The following is a 4764-nucleotide window of genomic DNA, read 5'->3' on the forward strand; positions in this document are numbered from 1 at the left end:
TGAGGGTCCATGAGCCCAGCCGGGCCACCCCTCGGTGCTGCCTTCTGCCCCGGCCAGTGCTGTGGGGAGGACGCGGGGCCCCGGGAGGGAAGCACGTCCGTCAGCTGTGGCCGTCAGTGAGGGTGACCCTGGTGGGGCCTCCCGGCCCTTCTCCCTGCCCCCCAGGGAGGCAGGACCAGCTGGGGGCAAGGGTTTCTCCACCTCGTCAAGCCCGTCCCCCAAAGGACTGGGGCAGCAGGGGGACGAGGAGCCACCTCAGCCTCCGGCAGGTGCAGGGGTCTGCTGACCATACACTCAGCACGCGGCCGGAAAACTGCGGGCAGCTGTGCCCAGAGGCCGAGTGAGGGCCACTCACCTGGAGCCCGAGGGGCGGGCAGGTGCTTGGAAACCCTCCTCTCCTCAAGCCGGGAGGGGCAGGCACCTTCCCGGGCGCCCCCCAGGGCCTGTCCCTGGCCCCGCCCCGAGGCCAGCGGCACGCAGGTGCGGCACCCCCATCCCACGGCCGTCAGGACGGAGAGCTGCTCTCCCAGGTCACAGGTCCAACCCCGAGGAGCTGGCAGCGTTTGAGAAACAACATTTTCCTAATTGCATCAGTGTGCTTGCTTTCCCTCGGTTCAAGCTGGCGGCCGCGGGGAGCCTCCCAGTCGTTGCTGGGGGCTGGGCTTGTTCGGTTTTGCTCCTTTTTCGCTGAAAGCCCCTTTCTTGTGTGTGTGTTTTTTTAAATATATTTTTATTGATTTTAGAGAGGAAGGGAGAGGGAGAGGGAACCCAGACGGGCAGGGCTGGTGGGAGACCTCAGAGGGTGGGGCCTCGGTTGCCTTCAGGGGGACACAGGGAAGGAGGGGATCTGGGAGCCCGGCCCCCACCCCCAGCATGGGGCCCGGGAAGTGACCAGGCCTCGCTGCCCCTCCGCCCTCGGCTGTGACTATGACACTGCACATCCGCATGAGCTCAGGGTAGGAGCAGACGCCCTGCAGACCTCCTGGCCCCCTGCCTGTCCCCGCAGAGCTAAAAGCCCTGTGAGCCGGACCGTTTGTTGTGTTGGCCGAGGGCAGGGCCCGGGTCTCCTGGCATGGTGCCCGGCGTGGGGGCCGTGAGCAGCTGCTCACCAGCCTCATCTCTGGGGTCTGGTCGAGCCTCTCCCTGAGCCCAAAGGCCTGTGTCACTGAGAGCATTTGGGCATCCTGGGGGGGGGGGGGGTTGTCCCTGCAGAAGCTGAGATGGTCCAGGGGGCGTGAGAACAGGACCCCGGCACAGGGTCCCTGACACGGGGTCACCTTGCAGTCTACACCTTCATCTCCCTCCCACTCTCTCCTCCTGCGTGACTCAGGGGGCCCAGAGGGAGTCTCGTCCTGGGTGGTGGCTGCACCACGGACGGCCTAGCTCTACAGGGAAGCGGTGCTTTGGTTTGGGAAGGCACCTTCATGGAAGCAGATGGTTTTGTGTATTTTATTTACTACTATATCTCCAATACACAGAGAAATGTCATGCACATAATAAGTGCTCAATAAATACTAGGTAAAATGAATGATTCGCTGAAAGCCCCTTTCTTGTGTGTGTGTTTTTTTATATATATTTTTATTGATTTTAGAGAGGAAGGGAGAGGGAGAGGGAGGTAGAAACATGAATGAGAGAATCATGGATCAGCTGCTTCCTGCACAGCCCACCCTGGGGATGGAGCCCACAACCAGGGCCTGTGCCTGATCAGGAATTGAACCCGCAACCTCTTAGTTCCTGGGTCGATGCTCAACCACTGAGCCACACCAGCCAGGTGGGGGTGATAGTTTCTTATGAAACGTCATTACCATTTTCTCTATTAATGGCTAAGAGTTATGTAGTGGAGGTTGGGGGCTAAAAGCCTCAGGCCAACAGTGAGGAGGGATGCTGATGAAGACTAGGTTTGGGGCCTGAAAAAGAGTTGGGAAGCTGAATCTAAAATCTTCACATAAGCCCTGGCCAGTGTGGCTCAGTTGGCTGAGCATCATCCTGTGCTCCAACAGGGGGGGAGTTGGGGGGGGGGGGGGCTGTCCCTGCAGAAGCTGAGATGGTCCAGGGGGCGTGAGAACAGGACCCCGGCACAGGGTCCCTGACACGGGGTCACCTTGCAGTCTACACCTTCATCTCCCTCCCACTCTCTCCTCCTGCGTGACTCAGGGGGCCCAGAGGGAGTCTCGTCCTGGGTGGTGGCTGCACCACGGACGGCCTAGCTCTACAGGGAAGCGGTGCTTTGGTTTGGGAAGGCACCACCTCCCAGTCCTCCCTCGCCCCGGGGGCCAGAGCCCAGCTACGTGGACAGAGCAGCCCCCCTCCAGGCAAGGCCGGGGAACCCCTGCTCCTCTTGGGGACCCTCAGGGCCATGGGCACACGCCTGCCAGGCTCAGGGAGCAAGTGAGGTCCTGCCAACTGGAGCAAGGCTCAGGCCTGTCCCGTCGGCCGTGCTGGGCGCCCTGGGCGGCCAGGTCACCTCTCTGAGCCCTGTCCCCTTGTGTAACGAAGGTCCTGACACTCCGATCCTTACAGGTGCTGGTGACCAAGCGATGAGCTGGTCAGTGCAGGGTGCTGGGTGCTGTGCTCGGCATGTGAGCGCTCAATCCATGTCAGTTTTAAAATCTATCTCTGCATATAAAAGGTTAAGTGACCAGTAGCCTCTGACCAGTAGCTATGACACGCACTGACCACCAGGGGGCAGCTGCTCCATGCCAAGCTGTGGTGACTTGGCAGCGGCGGTCCTCGAGTGCCGCACCCCGGAACCAGAGAGGAGGGAGTCCAATTCTGGGGTGCGTAACCCGAGAACCGCCCTCTCGTAATCCGGGACCCCTCAAGGGATGTCGGAGGGCCGGTTTCAGCCTGATCCCCACAGGCCAGGCTGAGGGACCCCCACCTGCTGGAGGGACCCCACTCACTCCACAGATGCCCTTCGAGCCCCAGTGCCACCCAGGTGCAGCCAGCCAAGGAGGGACCACGGGAGGTTGGCTCCAGGTGTGTCCAGCCCATCTCACCCAGTCCAGCTCCACCGGCCACCTTCTAATTAATTTCCTCTCAATGTGCACAGATCTGTGCACCAGGGCACAAGCATACAGAGGCCCAGTGCTAGGGTTTGTGCACAGGTAGGGCCCCTTGGCCTGGCCAGCGATCAGGACCGATCGGGGCCGCGGGAGGTTGGCCGGCCATGGGCAGAGGTCATGGGAGGTTCGGCCAGCCAGGGGGAGGGACCGTGGGAGGTGGGCTGTGGGAGTGCACTGACCAATTAATTTTAGAGGGAAGGGAGCAGGAGAGAAATAGGAACATCAACAAGAGGATCATTGATCAGCTGCCTCCTGCACGTCCCCTACTGGGGATGGAGCCCTCAACTCGGGCTTGTGCCCTGACTGGGAATCGAACCCGTTACCTATTGGCGCCTGGGACGACGGCTCGACCGCGGAGCCACAATGGCTGGGCCTGTGTCGGTTTGTTCTGTTTGCTTATCCTCACCTGCGGATATTTTTCCAGTGACTTTCAGAGAGAGTGGGAGGGAGGGGGAGAGACAGAGAGAGAGAAACATCGATGTGAGGGAGACACATCAACCGGTTGCCTCCTGATCAGGGCTAGGGGAGGGAGGGAGAGACAGAGAGAGAGAAACATCGATGTGAGGGAGACACATCAACCGGTTGCCTCCTGATCAGGGCTAGCGGTCAAGCCTGTAACGGAGGTACGTGCCCTCGACTGGGAATCGAACCCACAACTCCAGCGCTCACGCTAACACGCTAACCACCGAGCAGCACCGGCCAGGGCCCAGGGAGAGACATCTACTTGGATGAACAAGAACCAAGAACAGGAACCTCAGCAGACACCACACCTCTGGAGAAATGGGGGCACATTCCCACTCAAGTTGGGGACCCAGGGCTGCCCGCCAGCGGGGTGTCCGGCTGGGGCACTGACGGAGGAGAGAGCGGCGAGCGCTGCATCAGCGAGAAACGGGCTCTGACTGTGTGCAGCCGGCACCATCACTCACCAGAAAACCCCAGAGAATCCACCGGGATGCCATTAGCACTGACGGGAGCATCTGACAGTGGCCGAGCGGAGCCTCGTTCACAGAGGGCCGGCCTGCTCCGGGCAGCGTGGGAGCAGAAGCCCCGGCACTGAGGCAGGCGAGCCCGTCCCAGGGGCTGCAGACCGCGTTCATCAGCGCCCGTCAACACGGCCGTCGCCCCAGAAACTGACAAACCGTCTCCAAAATTCGTGTTGAAGTCGACATTGGCAAGAACAGTGCAGGTGGGTGTGAGCAACCAGGAGGGGCTGGACCTGTGGCCACAGCCGGCAAACCTGGGGGAGGGGGGGGTGCAAGAAAGGGCGCAGGGAGGGGCACTGAGGACGTCAGCGGGGGCAGTGGGGGGACTCGTCAGCAATATGTCCTGCGGGCAGATACACAGGGGCTCACAGATCTCAGTGGTGGGACGGCGCCCCATTTGCTAATCGGGAAATGGAGGCACAGGGCGGTGGAGTGACCGGCCTGGCCTCGGCCGGCAGCACTGGGACCAGGTGGCCTTCTGTGACCTAAAATAAGACCCACCAGAGCCCCAAAGTGGGGGACAGCCCAGTGGAGAGACAGGAGCAGCGACGGACAGGAGGGCGCGTCTGCAGGGATGGTCAGGGTCAGGGCCGCCCCCCACAACACCGCCGGGCTGGCGGGAAAGACAGATGGGCGAGCAGCAGCTTTGAGGAGAATGGAAACGTAAACCACCATTTACGTGACAGGCACCCACCTCCCTGGCCAGCAAGGAGGGG

Source organism: Myotis davidii, unplaced genomic scaffold, assembly GCF_000327345.1.
Source record: "Myotis davidii unplaced genomic scaffold, ASM32734v1 scaffold609, whole genome shotgun sequence".
In the NCBI taxonomy this organism is placed as follows: Eukaryota; Metazoa; Chordata; class Mammalia; order Chiroptera; family Vespertilionidae; genus Myotis; species Myotis davidii.